The sequence below is a fragment of the Nicotiana tabacum genome, chromosome 1 (genome assembly GCF_000715075.1).
Source record: "Nicotiana tabacum cultivar K326 chromosome 1, ASM71507v2, whole genome shotgun sequence".
In the NCBI taxonomy this organism is placed as follows: domain Eukaryota; kingdom Viridiplantae; phylum Streptophyta; class Magnoliopsida; order Solanales; family Solanaceae; genus Nicotiana; species Nicotiana tabacum.
The window spans coordinates 75749087-75765802 of NC_134080.1; the positions used below are offsets into that span (position 1 = coordinate 75749087).

Below are 16716 nucleotides of genomic sequence, written 5' to 3' on the forward strand. Positions count from 1 at the left end.
TATTGTTCCACTGTTAAACCTTAGGTTAGCTTCAAGTTTTAGTTATGGATTCACATTCTTAAGTTTGATCTTTGATTGCTGAAGTTCAGAAGATCATTTCGAGTGATTTTGGGGCTAATTAAGTTGGCTTTTGTTTGAGTTTTGCTCTGTTGAAGTTTCAGAAGTATTTTGAGTTTAATTCCGAGGTCGTTTGGGTTTATTCGAGTCTGTTTCGGGTTGATCTGTTATTCCTGTTCGATTTCGAACACTTCTGGATTGTTGAATTCATTGCTGGATTGTTCTTTGGATCATCTTCTCCTTGATTGTTCAACACTGTGGGTCGTTGTACATTGCCGCTGCATTACTGCCATAGCTGACCTCTTCTCCTTTCTTATATGCAATTTCCAGGTATTATCCTTTGCTTCATATGAATTGTGAAGGATCTATGTAATTTTCTGATTTGGAGGCTGAATGATGAAGAGCTTGAGTTAATTGCTGAATTTGCTTGGTTTTTGTTTAGTATTAAGATGAAGCAGTCACGTTTATACAAAACATGTGTATCGTTTGGATAGGTTCTGGACTATATTGACTGATAGACTATTAAACATAAATCTGTTTGGTTGAACTACTAATTACATGTTTGTGTATCTAAGAAATGCTATTATTTTCCAGATTCCCATATGAGTTAAATGCTGATCTAGTTTTGGTAGTCGCAGAAAACAGGTCCAAAATGGTTTCATGTTTCCACTGCTAAATCCAGGTCCCAAAATCATGAGATCACCTGGAAGTTGAGTGCTGGTTTAGTCTTGTTAATTTGAATTAGTGTCATACGGTTGAACCGCTACTACAATTGTTCTTAATTGGATTTTACCTTTAGTCACACTTAGAAACTCAATAATGAATAAATGAATAGGACAATTTGTCACCTGTCTTTGAATTGTTGACTTGCACGAAAATTAGCTGGTTTGTTTTGGGAGTGATTAGGCTTCTCAGATCCGTGTGAATGCCACATTGTTTCCTTCCAAGTTCGATCCTGGGATTGTTGGTCTGCGTTTGCAAAGGTGACTTGGGCCCTCTATTGCGTTGGGACTATAGCATCCCTGTAGGCCCATATATTGGAGCAACCTTTCTCATAGATAGGGCTTTGGTTTATTAATTAATTAAGGGATTATTTTAGAGACAATAAAAATAGAGAATCATAGTTGCTTTTAGGTTTGCCTTTTAAATAATAAATGAGACGAGCCCCGCCAAATATAATGCACAAACGCGGGGCCCTCAATAAATGGTTGAACTAAAATACTTAGAATTCAGAGGGCCATTTAGTGAATTTCACGGTCTTCCCCAAAATAAGAATGCCTTAGACTCTTTAGGCGTGATTTAATTAAATTACTTTCCTAAACTCGGGTGCGCATTGATGCGACCCAAATCCAAATCTCAACGGAGTTAACTGTGTTAACAACCACGAGTGCATTGATTGCGACGTGGTTCGAGACGTATTTCGCGATGTTGCAATTCTTTTAAAATAATAATAAAAGCGGTTTGTGAATAAAAGGCACATAGGTTAGCATGTATCAAAATCAGATAAAATCAAATACAACAGTTGAGCGACCGTGCTAGAACCACGGAACCCGGGAATGCCTAACACCTTCTCCCGGGTTAACAGAATTCCTTATCCGGATTTCTGATTCGCGGACTGTAATACAGAGTCATATTTTTCCTTGGTTCGGGATTCAACCGGTGACTTGGGACACCATTAATCTCCCAAGTGGAGACTCTGAATAATTAATAATTAAATCCTGTTCTGGTTGTCCTTTAATTGGAAAAACTCTTTTATGCCCTTGCGGGCGTAGGTAAAAAAGGAGGTGTGACAGACTCTCAACAACGGTCCTAGTGGATTCAAAGGTTAAGGCATGGTGCCTAAGGATTTTGAGTCCATAAGTATGGTTAAGAATCGAGCTTTTGCAGCAGATTATGAAAAGAGACTTAGAAGGTTCTATGATATCTTCGGCTTGTAGTGTAGAATTTGGAGGAATGAAAGAGAATGACTTCGAATTCGCAGAGGAATTATCAAAATGGGTGTATCAGTTGAGGATACAAATATGCGCCCAAGTAAGCTATGAGATGGTTCGTGGGATTTGAGACAGCATGGTCTCGTGATACAAGGCCTCGGGATGAGTGCAGATTGAGTGTGTGGTGTGTTGAATAGAGTTATTATTATTTCTAAGACAATCAAGGATAAATGGGAAGAAGTTAGATCGGTTAGCCATAGTGGTGGTAGTGATCCGTTCTTTCAGCGTGATTAAGTTATGCATGTGATTTGTGATGGTGCGTGCGAGGTTTGACGGCCGCCGTAATTGATTTTATTTGGGAGTATTCTAGTATTATGGCCTATTTTGTGTATGCGTATCTCGGAAGGGTTATGGTAGTTCAGACCACTAATTGAGGATTGGAATGTCCTACGGTTATGAGAAGTTACTCGCGTGTTGCTATGGTTCTCCTGGAATGAGTTAAGTAAAAAGTTTCTAGGTGATGAAGTGTTTAAGCTATTAGTGGTTCAGGAGTTATGATGAAATTTTGGCGCTATCATATATTGGCATTTTAGGTGCAGTAAACAGTATGAAATTTAGAAGTGAGGATCAAGGTTGTGGTTCGGTGTTGGCGAGGGTGTCACGAGCTTGGACGAGCAGGTAAAAAGATTTGGAAGATTAAAGTAAGCTGGTACTGTCTTCAGCGTCAGCTGAGATCGGAGCTTGCGTAAGAGGCTTTGCATCCTAGTTACGGATTCTTGATCTGCTTTACAACATTAGTGTGGCCTATGGTATGGATGTGCAGACTTGTTACCTGGTACGGAAGGTCGTGGGGGCATATCTCACTTGAAGATTGTATAAGTATGACAGTGAGTCACTTGATTGATCGAAGATTTAAACCAAGTTTGAAGGTGAGGGTAATATCGGTAATTTGAGAATTTATGCTTGGAGGACACTCAGTTTGTTGGGCTATGAACGGTGGAGGTTTGCTCCGATTATGATGGTTGTTCTTGTGAGTGATAGGGAAAAAGGGTATTTAAGGTTATTTGCCTAGTACGATGCGATCAGAATTGTCCTGTGGTTTGTGAGTGGATTTAAATATGAATGTGGGCTCTATGTTAGGCCATATGAGTTCATTTCAGCATAGCACTCCTCATGGAGGAGTATTCGGATGTTGGATGCTATTTCGTCGTCAGCTATTTCATGTAATGCTATATTGTGTCGTGTGAGCTGTAAAATAGCTTGATAAATTTCATATGTGTTGAGGTTTCTCATAGCGATAGTGTTATGTGAGCAGGATAGCTCTCGAGGTTCATATCATATATCCCGCCTCAGTTATGCTTGAGTTTTGTAGCTTATGGCGCTATCTATCTCCTCAGGGATGGTATTATGCACTTAGCGTGCTTGCAAGCGCTATTCAGTATTTAGTAGTAATGAGAAATTTAGCTCGGTGTATATCTCTTTATGTGAATTTTATGTGTGGATCGAGTTGCATGCCGCCATGGGTATGTTGTTTGGATCAGGTTGCACGCCGCAACAGTACGATATTGAGTACAGTTTTCTACATCCTAATTTTTGTGTGTTTTGTTTTCCATTTTCTGAGGAAAGTCCATATAAGATGCGTGAGTTGAGTAGCCCCTTTCAGAGTTCGTATTCCTTATGGCATCACGTTCGAGTTGGTAACCTATTGGCACTTGTTTTAAAAGTAAATTCTGCATTCTAAGGCCTTATAAACCTCTTTTCACATCACCTCAATTTGCGTGCGCAGTACGGGCGCGTAGCCGAAAAGCCATTATGTGAAAATCTGTGAAAATGATGAATTTTGCCTTTAAAATGAGTTTAAGTTGACTTCGGTCAACATTTTGGGTAAACGGATCCGGACCCGTGATTTGACGGTCCCGTAGGGTCCGTAGAAAAATATGGGACTTGGGCGTATGCCCGGGATCGAATTCCGCGGTCCCAAGCCCGAGAAATGAATTTTTAAAGAAAATTATTTTCTGAAATTATTTATAAGTTTTGGAAATAAAATGTGTTTAAAACTTGATAGTATCGGGCCCGTATTTTGGTTCTGGCGCCTGGTACAGGTCTTATATGTGATTTAAGATAGGTCTGTGAATTTTGGTAAGAAACAGACTTGAAATGACGTGAATCGGATCGTTTTAGAGAAAATTGGAAAATTTGAAGTTCTTAAGAAATTTCATGATTTTGATGCTAAATTCATAGTTGTTGATGTTATTTTAGTGATTTGAATGCACGAGCGAGTTCGTATGATGTTTTTGGGTTAGTGTGGAGCCCCGAGGGCTCGGGTGAGTTTTGGATAAGCCACGGGGTGGATTTTGGACTTGGAGAATTGCAGGTTTTCAGCTGGTGTGAATAGGCCTGCAGGCTTTGCATTTGCGAAGCCTGGCTGGCAAATGCAAATGCTGAGTCGCAAATGCGAAACAGCCCAGGCCCGCCCTTCCTCGCAAGTGCGAGATGTTCCTTCGCAAATGCGAAACTCCCCAATCTGGGCCTGTTATCGCAAATGCGATAGTGTGTTCGCAATTCCGACCTCACAAATGCGAGGGTCCCTTCGTAAATACAAACTTAGCAGAAATCTGGGTTCGCAATTGTAAACCCTGGTCGTAATTGCGACATCTACAACCTGCAATTTTATAACTTAGCCGAAAATCTCCTCATATTTCACATTCTTTCAAAACCAAAACACTCTTGGGCGATTTTTCAAAGACAACTCTTCTTCCAAATCGATTGTAAGTCAATTTTAACTCGTTTCCTTCAATCACTAACATCTTTTCACATGATTTCAACTCAATATCAATGATTTTTATGAGGGAAATTGGGTGTTTTGGGTAGAACATAGGTTTTTCAAAAATTGGGGATTTGGACCTCGATTTGAGGTCCAATATCAAAACAAAATTATATATTTGGGTTCGTAGGGGAATGAGTATTCGGGTTTTGGTTCGAACCTCGGATTTGACCATATGGGCCCGAGGGAGAATTTTGACTTTTTGGGTAAAACTTTGGAAAACTTATTTTCATGCATTAGAATTGATTCATTTAGCATTTATTGATGTAATTAAGTAACTTGTTGCTAGATACGAGCGAATTGGTGGTGGAATCAAGAGGTAAAGCGATAGTAGAGACTTGAATTATGTTCGTGGCATCGAGGTAAGTGTTTGGTCTAACCTTAGCTTGAGGGATTAGGAGTCGAGTCCTATTTTCTATGTGGTATTTGTTGAGTACGACGTATAAGCATGATGACGAGTATCTATACGTTGGTGTCAAGCATGCCCGTGAGTCTTATATTGTGATTATTATGACTTCGTTGTATTATTCATGCTTTGATGATGATTTTTGTTATTGGGCAAAGTTGTGGAAGTAATTGTGACATTTGAACATTGAGGAGCGTTGGGTCAAGATGTACAATCAAACGTGGAAGTATAAGCGGTAATCGAATCTTTTAGAGCATTGGCTCAAGTTGTGAAGTAAAAGCGAAAAAGGAAGAGAATCATTATATTATCACCCTTGTCGAGATATTGTTGCTTTTGATGTTATCTCCTTTGCCGGGATGTTGATGTTTCTTTGATGTTGTTCCCTTGCTGGGACTTGATTGTTGAACTATTGTTCCTTGCCGTGATTCTTATTGTAATTTCATTTATTTCCTTGCCCTATTGTTTGTGATTATTGTTTGGGTGAGGAAGAGTGTTAAAGCACGAATGGTGATGTTGTGTATTGTTTTATTGAGAGAGTGTTAAAGTACGAAGGGTGATGCCGTGTATGATTTGTGAGGAAAGAGTGTAAAGCAAGAATGGTGATGTCGTGCCGCACGATGTACCATTCCGTGCCGATTCTATTGATTATATGGTGAGGATGAGAGTAAAAATATGAAGGGCGATGTTGTGCACCTTTTTCATTACTTGATTGCTTTGGTGAGGACGAGAGTAAAAACACGAAGAGTGATTCCGTGCATTTATTGATTTCTGATTCATTGTTGATACCTGAGATATGTTGTTTCTTTCAGTTACCTATTGTCTTTCTATTCTAAATTGATAGTTCCCCTGCAGCATGTTACCCCTCCCATACTTGACTGTATATTACTGTTCTTCTTTTCTGTTGTATATAGTTAAACTGCACAGGTTTATTTGGTAATCTGGTCCTAGCCTCGTCACTACTTCGTCGAGGTTAGGCTAGGCACTTACCAGCACATAGGGTTGGTTGTGCTGATACTATACTCTGCACTGTGTGCAGATCTCGGAGCAGCAGCTTTTGGACTGTAGATTGGGTGGCTGCCTTCAGTCCATGTAGAGATCCAAAGTAGTCCTGCAGGTGTCCGCAGGCCCTGTAGTCTCCCTCTATCCCTTTACTCCTATTTCATTTCTTAAATTCAGAAACAGTGTATCTTTTATCTTTCAGACTTTGTATGTAGTATTCTTAGATCGTTTGTGAAACTGTGACACCAGTTCTGGGTGGTTGAGACTTAAATAGTTATATTAGATACATATTTCAGATAGTTACTGTATTTTTTCCGCTTATTGTAATTTCCGCTGTCTACACGTTATTGTTTTATAATTGTTAAGGAATATAAAATTGGTAAAAAAGATAACTTGTTCAAACAGTCGGCTTGCCTAGCTCACATTAGTAGGTGTCATCATGACTCCCGAAGGTGAGAAATTCGGGTCATGACAATATGAGACTTTTGGTCATGTTAGTGGTGGCTTGTTGCCTGAGCAGTTCGTACTAGGTGAGACAAGATCATTGGATCTAAGATCAGTGCGATTGTATTATAAGAAGTATATTAAAGAGAAAATACCATTATTTGGTTCAGAATGAGGTGATGGTTCTTGTTAGGAGTATAGACTCAATGATATGTTGACTCGGCAGTTGGTAATAAATTTCTACACGTCTCTTCCGTCGTGGCGGTATTGTAAGAGTTGAAACAAGACTTATACATGTTATGAGGTGCATTATGAGCATCAGATTCGGGGAATGTCGGTTATTATGATCAGAGAATGTTATTATGGTCCTATGAATGATGTGGTGCATGGTGAGAATTCAACAAAGGTATGCATGTTACACCCACTAAGTTTAACAACATTGATACCGTTATATATATATTCGATATGGTATTTTGCATGAAATATTTTTGTAAAGAAAAAAAATAGTCTGAGAAAATAATAATATAATTTTATATAGTTATTAACATTACTACTTTAGAATATGTTTTAAATTACACAAATAATATGAGAAAATTTTATGAGATTTTCTTTATTATAAAGATATGAGTTATTATTTTTCACAAGAAAAGAAGGTTATCCTTTTTTTACCATTTTAAGAATTAAGCGTACGAAAAATTTTACTCTTTATATGAGATTAGGAAAATTAGAAGTTGAGAAAATATATGCACTTTTTAATGAATTTTTTTAATGATATAATAATGTATGTATTTATTTTATATGGTACCGTATGACCGTAATAATACGGTGTATAAAGTGCATTAAAAATAAGTAGAATTTTAAGTAATTTAAGATAATTCTTAATTACGCGAGTAATTGATTAATTACCGGGTAGCGGGGTATTATCTAATTAATTAATTAATACACTGTTGGATAAGAATTGACCACCTCCACGTGGAAGCCCCTCCCATTCAAAGCAATGACTATTAAAGTCATTTAAAAGGTGGCATTTAAGACCCTTACCACCACGCATCTATCATTCTTAAGACTTAAATTCATAGCCTCCATTTTCTTGAAGTGTACATCTTACATATTAGTTATCCTAAGGTTCCTTTTTTGGGAAAAATATTTGAGAATGAGTATTTGAGGGAGGACCATCCATCTAGCAATAGGTTTAAGCAAATTAAGATTAAAATTAATCAAATATTCGTGAGTTTTGCTTGAAACTAGTCTTGACATGTTGGCACCTTATAACCTAAGGATCGAGTTCAGCTGTGATATATTGGAAACGTGTACAACAAGGGTTTTCAAATTCTAATGTGGGAATTGATTTGATTATCGTGTCTTATTGTTAGATAATTTAAGAGTTGTGTTACTGAGTGAGCAGTGTGGATTTTATTGAAGAAAAAGAAAGTTAAGTTAAAAGCACTTGAACTATTGAGATTTGAGCTACAAGAGATGAGTACTGTAAGGATGGTTTGGTACTACACCAGTTAACATGGTACATAAAATGATCTTAAATATCACTCCTTTTGGATATATTTTGGGAGGTATGGAAAACAATTACTTCAGGTATGTTAAGGCTATCCCTTCTTTCTTTTTGGCATGATCTATACGACACAAACAAAACGAGCAAATGCGTAATTTTCGTAAATAACTCTATTATTAGAAATACTAGTGATGCTTATGTTCTTGATTCCCTATATGTCATATTATTCTATCATCTATTCATGGGTCTCAAAAAATACGTAAGTTGATAAATTTTTATTGTGATTGAATCTGCTCTTCATGTGCCCCATCATAGTTTGAAACCTAATGAGTTCACGTTTACGAGCTTGCTGACTTCGTGTATGGGTAGTGGGTGTTTTGGTCATGGCAGGAGCGTTCACTGCCAAATAATTTATATGGGTTTTGATTTCTATGAACATGTTGCAAATACTCTTTTATCAATGTATTATAAGTGTGGGGAAGTAAAGGATGCTTTTCACATTTTTGAAAATATGAAGAGCAAAGATTTGGTATCATAGAACTCGATGATCTGTGGATTTGGACAGCCGGGGCATGCAATTCAAGCTATTCAAGACAAAGAAAAGAGGTGACACGAGATGAGGATATAATGATAGGCAGAATTTAAAGTTCTTGTTTCTTATTTTTGCTATTCTTTAATAGACAGTATGAATGGTACTGCATAGCAGTATTAAAGTATGAGGTAAAGTATGTTTATCATTTTGTTGGAGTGCTAAATAGAAATAACTACATGAAAAGATCCTACCTAACACTAATTGCTAGTACTTTAATTTTCTTTCGAAAATTATTATTTTCTTAGGCACTCGGAAATTGTATTTGAGACTTGGAAGTTTGCTTTGATGAATTTTAAAAAAAAATTAATCAAAATTAAACCCTTAAAGAATGTAAAATCATCTGAGATTCAAAATAATGTCTAGAATTAGCATTTGATTATTGAGTATTTCTTTCTTCTAGTCAAGAGAGTAGAGAGTCTATATATACAGTATTACAGTATTTTTATTACCATCGAGCTATAATCGATGGACAGGCCCCTATTGGGTAACCTCTGATCAGATGGTAAGTTATAAACTGATCCTACTATGGTCGAGCGCTTATGAGCGAGCCTAGTTGGTCGAGATACAGAGCCTAGTATGGTCGAGCGCTACGGCAGAGCAGTTATATATATATCGAGCCTACTCTGGTCGAGCGCTTATGAGCGAGCCCAATTGGTCGAGATACAGATCCTAGTATGGCCGAGCGCCTATGAGCGAGCCTACTACCGCAAAACAGTTATATATATATATATATATATATATATATATATATATATATATATATATATATATATATATATATATATATATATATATATATATATGTATCGAGCTTTATAGGGCCGAACAACTATTTTACTTACTATATTGAGAGAGTTGAGCCAGTATCTATAGGTAAGCATATGTACAAATTATCTTTGACTTCCAATTGCCTTCACTTATTATATTATCAGTTCAGTTTCAGCTTTCAGTACATGCCTTACATACTTGGTACATTATTCGTACTGATGTCCTTTTGTTGGGGACACTGCATTCATGCCTGCAGGTATAGATAGTTAGTTTGACGAGCTATCATATAAGACGAGATTATCTTCAGCGAAGGATCAGTAACACTCCACCTCATTTGGAGTGTAGCTGAATCTATGAGTCATCGTGTCAGAAGTTTTCTACAGACTTTTGGGTAGGCTGGTACCCTATCCCATTTGATGTCAAATAATCTTAGAGGCTTTGTAGACAGAGGTTCATGTTGTACGGTATGTCAGAGGCCTTGATGGCCCATATGTATTAATGTTTTATGAACGATGGTTTATTAATATAACATTTGCCCACTTACAATTGTACATTACGAGTTGTGGCCATTTGGCCCGTGATAGTTACGCAAGGAATGAATGAGTTACAGAGTGGTTCGCTCGGGCCAGTACGGCACCGGGTGCCAATCACGCCTCCCTAGGTTGGGGTGTGACAAAGTGGTATCAGAGCAGTTCTGTCCTAGGGAGTCTACAAAGCCGTGCCAAGTAGAGTCTCATTTATGGGTGTGTCGCGCCCCACATTTAGAACTGAGAGGCTATAGGGCATTTAGGAAATATCACCCTTCTTTTGTTTCCAGATCGTACCATAGAGCTGAGTTGTAAGAAGTCAGTATGTAGTTATCGCGAGATTTTATATACACCCGAGGTACAGGTATTACGGTAGAGCTTTAATGTGTAATATGGAAGGGAGGTTATGTAAGAAAGAGAAGATATGATGCGAGATTGAAAGGTAAGTAAGTTAAAGGTGAAGATGATACGAGATACTCAAGTAGTGAATAGTCGAGACTTCAGATAGAGATTGAGTTTTAGTTTAGTTACAGAGGATACCCTAGTAAGATTTTTAAAAACCTCTAGGAGTTAACATTCGAGGACGAATGTTCTAAAGTGGGGAAGGATGTTACACCCCGTAAGTTTAACAACATTGATATATATATATATATATATATATATATATATATATATATATATATATATATATATATATATATATTTGATATGGTATTTTGAGTGGAACATTTTTGTAAAGAAAAAAATGGTATGAAAAAATAATAATATAATTTTACATAGTTATTAACATTAGTACTTTCGAATATGTTTTAAATTACACAAATAATATGAGGAAATTTTATGAGATTTTCTTTATTATAAAGATATGAGTTAATATTTTTCACAGGAAAAGAAGGTTTTTTTTTACCATTTTAAGAATTAAGCGTACGAAAATTTTTACTCTTTATATGAGATTAGGAAAATTAGAAGTTGAGAAAATATATGCATCTTTAATGAATTTTTTTAATGATATAATAATGTATGTATTTATTTTATATGGTACCGCATGACCGTAATAGTACGGTGTATAAAGTGCATTAAAAATAAGTAGAATTTTAAGTAATTTAAGACAGTTCTTAATTACGCGAGTAATTGATTAATTACCGGTTAGCGGGGTATTATCTAATTAATTAATTAATACACTGTTGGATAAGAATTGACCACCCCCACGTGGAAGCCCCTCCCATTCAAAGCAATGACTATAAAGTCATTTAAAAGGTGGCATTTAAGACCCCTACCACGTATCTATCATTCTTAAGACTTAAATTCATAGCCTCCATTTTCTTGAAGTGTACATCTTACATATTAGTTATCCTAAGGTTCCTTTTTTGGGAAAAATATTTAAGGATGCGTATTTGAGGGAGGACCATCCATCAAGCAAGAGGTTTAGGCAAATCAAGATTAAAATTAATCAAATATTCATGGGTTTTGCTTGAAACTAGTCTTGACATGTTGGCACATTATAACCTAAGGATCGAGTTCAGTCGTGATATATTGGAAACGTGTACAACAAGGGTTTTCAAATCCTAATGTGGGAAATGATTTGATTATCGTGCCTTGTTGTTAGATAATTTAAGAGTTGTGTTACTGAGTGAGCAGTGTGGATTTTATTGAAGAAAAAGAAAGTTAAGTTAAAAGCACTTGAACTGTTGAGATTTGAGCTGCAAGAGATGAGTACTGCAAGGATGGTTTGGGACTACACTAGTTAACATGGTACATAAAATGATCTTAAATATCACTCCTTTTGGCTATATTTTGGGAGGTATGGAAAGCAATTACTTCAGGTATGTTAAGGCTATCCCTTCTTTCTTTTTGGCATGATCTATACGACACAAACAAAACGAGCAAATGTCCAATTTCCGTAAATAACTCTATTCATAGAAATACTAGTGATGCTTATGTTCTTGATTCCCTATGTGTCATATTATTCTATCATCTATTCATGGGTCTCAAAAAATACGTAAGTTGATAAATTTTTATTAAGATTGAATATGCTCTTCATGTGCTCTATCATAGTTTGAAACCTAATGAGTTCATGTTTACGAGCTTGTTGAGATCGTGTATGGGTAGTGGGTGTTTTGGTCATGGTAGGAGCGTTCACTGCCAAATAATTCATATGGGTTTTGATTCCTATGAACATATGGCAAATGCTCTTTTATTAACGTATTATAAGTGTGGGGAAGTAAAGGATGCTTTTCACATTTTTTAAAATATGAAGAGAAAAGATTTGGTATCATGGAACTCGATGATCTGTGGATTTGGACAGCATGGACATGAAATTCAAGCTATTCAAGACAAAGAAAATAGGTGACATGAGATGAGGATATAATGATAGGCAAAATTTAAAGTTCTTGTTTCTTATTCTTTCTATTCTTTAATATATAGTATGAATGGTACTGCATAGCAGTATTAAAGTATGGGGTAAAGAATGTTTATGATTTTGTTGGAGGGCTAAATGGAAATAACTACATGAAAACATCCTACCTAATACTAATTGCTAGTATTTTAATTTTCTTTCGAATATTGTTATTTTCTTAGGCACTCGGAAATTGTATTTGAAACTTAAAAGTTTGCTTTGATGAATTTTAAAAATATTTAGTCGAAATAAAACCCTTAAGGAATGTAAGATCATCTGTGATTCAAAATAATGTCTAGAATTAGCATTTGATTATTGAGTATTTCTTTCTTCCAATCAAGAGAGCAGAGAGTCTATATATATAGTATTACAGTATTTTTATTACCATCGAGCTATAATCGATGGGCAGGCCCCTATTGGGCAACCTCTGATCAGATGGTAAGTTATATACCGATCCTATTGTGGTCGAACTCTTATGAGTGAGCCTAGTTGGTCGAGATATAGAGCCTAGTATGGTCAAGCGCTTATGAGCGAGCCTACTATGGCAGAGCTGTAAGTTATATACCGAGTCTACTGTGGCCGAGCGCTTATGAGCGAGCCAGTTGGTCGAGATACAGAGCCTAGTATGGCCGAGCGCCTATGAGCAAGCCTACTACGGCAGAGCAATTATATATACCGAGCCTTATATATATATATATATATAGGGCCGGGCATCTATTTTACTTACTATATTGAGATAGTTGAGCCAGTATCAGCAGGTAAGCATATTTACAAATTATCTTTGACTTCCAGTTGCTTTCACTTATTATATTATCTGTTCAGTTTCAGCTTTCAGTACATGCCTTACATACTCGATACATTATTCGTATTGACATCCTTTTTGTTAGGGACACTACATTCATGCCTGCAGGTATAGATAGTCAGTTTGACGAGCTATCATATAAGATGAGATTGGATTCAGTGAAGGATCGGTAAGACTCCACCTCATTCCGAGTGCATCCAAGTCTATGAGTCATCATGTCAGAAGTTTTATACAGACTTATGGGTAGGCTGGTACCCTGTCCCATTTGATGTCAAATAATCTTAGAGGCTTTGTAGATAGAGGTTCATGTTGTACAGTACGCCAGAGACCTTAACGGCCCATATGTATTAATGTTTTATGAACAATGGTTCATTAATATAACATTTTCCCACTTACAATTGTACATTACGAGTTGTGGCCATTTGACACATGATAGTTACGCAAGGAATGAATGAGTTACAGAGTAGTTCGCTTGGGCAAATACAACACCGGGTGCCAATCACGCCTCCCTAGGTTGGGGAATGACAATGTTGTCATGTTCTGGTATATCGTGTAGTGATTGACATGGTGTTCACATATTGGAAGCAGGCCTGGCAGAGAATTTCGGATGTTGAAACTGGGCTCTAAGGCTCATTTGCCTAAATAAAAAGGATATCTTCAGATTTGATCAATCTAATGTGCTCAACTGAGTTGAGGTAGCACGGGTAGGTGTATGAGGTGTTAAACAGTGATTTCAGACGACTCCAGTGCAGGTCTCAGCATGTTCGAGGATGAACGTATATTTAAGTGGGAGAGAATGTAATGACCTGAAAAGGCATTTTGAGCACTAGCGCATCGTTTGGCAGTTTGAGGCCATGAGCAGCTTCACTTAAGATATTATGACTTGTACGCGTGGTCGGAATTGAATGTCGGGAAGTTTGGAATTGATTTGGAAAAAAATTCCCATTTCGGAAGCTTTAAGTTGAAAGAATTGAGTAAGGTTTGATTTATGAGTAAACGACCTCGGAATCAGGATTTGAAGGTTCCAACAGGTTTGTATGATAATATTGGACTTAGAAGTATGTCCGGATCGGGGTTTGGATGATCCGGGAGCTTTTCGACGCCTATTGTAGAAGTTAACATTTTTGGAAGAATTTTATAAATCTGGGTTGAAGAACATTTCAATGTTATCGATGTCCATTTGGGATTCCGAGTCTGGGAATAGCTTCGTATGGTGATTCTAGTATTGGGAGCGCAATCGGAAGTGGATTCGGAGGTCCGTAGGTCATTTTGGAGTCGTTTGGCTAAGGTTAGAAATTAGAAAGTTTTTGAGAAGATTGATCGGAAGTGGACTTTTTGATATAAGGGTCGAATTCCGATTCCGGAAGTTGGAGTAGGTCCGTAATGTCGAATATAACTTGTGTGCAAAATTTGAGGTCAATCGCATGTGATTTGATAGGTTTCAGCATCGAATGAAGAAATTCGAAGTTCTAAATTACATCAAGTTCGAAATGGAGCGTGATTCATGGTTTTAGTGTTGTTTGATGTGATTTGAGGCCTCGAGTAGGTCTGTTTTATGTTATGGGAGTGGTTGGTGTGATTGGACGGGGTCTCGGGGGCTTCGAGTGGATTAAGAGCTGAAGCTTGCTGTCATCTGGTGTAACCGCACCTGCGAGGTCATGGCCACATGTGTCGAGCCGCAAATGTGGTTGAGAAGGGAGAAGGCTGGGACCGCAGATGCGATTATCTTGCCGCAGAAGCGGGACCGCACCTGCGGAAGGAGAAGCGCAGAAGCAGAGTGAGGGGGCCTGGTGAAGGACAACAGATGCGGTAGTGGGGCCGCCCTTGCAGAACCGCAAAAGCGGTCAAGTGACCGTAGGTGCGGAAAGGGCGGAGGCAGTGTGTTCTTTTAAAAATGGGATTTCGCCCATTTTTCTTCATTTTCTCTTGGTTTGGGCGATTCTCGGAGGGTTTCAAGAGGGGGTTTTTACCATCAATGGAAAGGTAAGTCATCCCACCTATTATGAGTTAAATACATTGATTATGTATATGTTTTAACACGGAAATTAGTGGAAACTTGGGGTTTGAGGGAAAAACATAGAAAATTGGTATTTTTGGATTTTGACCACGATTTTGGACATGAAATTGAGAGTAAATTATATATTTGAGTTCGTGAGGTTGTGGGCAATCTTTATCTTCGAAAAATTTCAGAATCCGGGCACGTGGGCCCGAGGGCGATTTTGTCAACTTTTCGATTGGGGTTTGAAATTATTATAAATTAGATTATTATGAGTAATTGAACATATCTTAATCAGTTCATATAATTATTGGCTAGTTTTGGAGCGTTGTGCATCAATTTGAGTCTTCGGAAGGGTGTGGAATGCCGGTTATGGAATTTCAGAGCGAGGTGAGTCTCCTTTCTAACCTTGTAATAGGGAACTGTCCCCATAGGTGAAATAGTTAAATATGTGCTTCTATTTTCCGGGCCAACGTACACACGAGGTGACGAGAGTTTGTGCGTAGCTACTATTATGCTTAAATCCGGGTAGTCTAAGAACTAAAATCATGCTTTACTTGTAATATTTGTGATCTTGTTGTCAAATTAAAATGCTTAAAGCATATCGAACTTTGTAGATAAATTTCTAAAAGGCTAGATATCGTTTTCTTAACATTTAAAAGAGAAATTTACCCTTTCTTGAATAATTTCTCCTTGATGAATTCTTGATTGACTGTTTGTGTGTTTAGTTTTATTTGACCGCGTCGCATGTATGATTCACGAGCGGGATAATAGATGCATCCATGGTTCGCGGTGTTCGACCCTCTGGCAGTGCACAATTTAAATATTATTGGATCAGGACATACGACCTCGGCATGAATTGCGCATACTTGTATTGCTTGACTTGCAAATTTATAAATAATGATATTGCCTCCCTGGCTTGAGATAAATGCATAAATGATAAAAATGAACTTGGAAATTTCTTATAAATAAAAGAATTGATTACTTGCTTCATGCTATTGAGTTACAACCGTTTATATAAAAATCCTCGATTTATTATATTATTGGTATTTTATTATTGGACCATTAGTAAGTGTCGAAGTCGACCTCTCGTCTCTAATTCTTCGAGATTAGACAGAATACTTACTGGGTACACGTTGTTTTCATACTCATGCTACACTTGCTGTGTATTTTTGTTGCACAGGCATATGTATGTCTAGTGACCTCGTTGGGCGCAGCGGCATGGTTGACACGGAGACTTAAGTAAACTGCATCTCTCGAGATGATATACAACCAACAGAGTCTCCTTCAGAGTATTGTATTATATTTTTTCTACTGTCCAATTTGTATTGCGCACGGTTATTGTATTACATTGTTTCCTAAAAATTGTTCATGCACTTGTGACTCCGGATTCTGGGATGATTATGGGATTATTCAATATTAAGTTGTTAAAGACATCATTATTATTTCAGTAAATTTCATTATTTAT

The 16716-nt window shown here is 37.3% G+C and overlaps 1 long non-coding RNA gene across 1 annotated transcript; it reads left to right on the forward strand.

Annotated features, from left to right (window-relative positions):
* Positions 1-11090: 11090 nt before the first annotated feature.
* Positions 11091-13643, forward strand: LOC142180288 (uncharacterized). Its single transcript, XR_012708650.1, has 2 exons — positions 11091-11878; positions 13338-13643. It is a non-coding gene; the product is annotated as an uncharacterized LOC142180288 (long non-coding RNA).
* The last annotated feature ends 3073 nt before the right edge of the window (positions 13644-16716 follow it).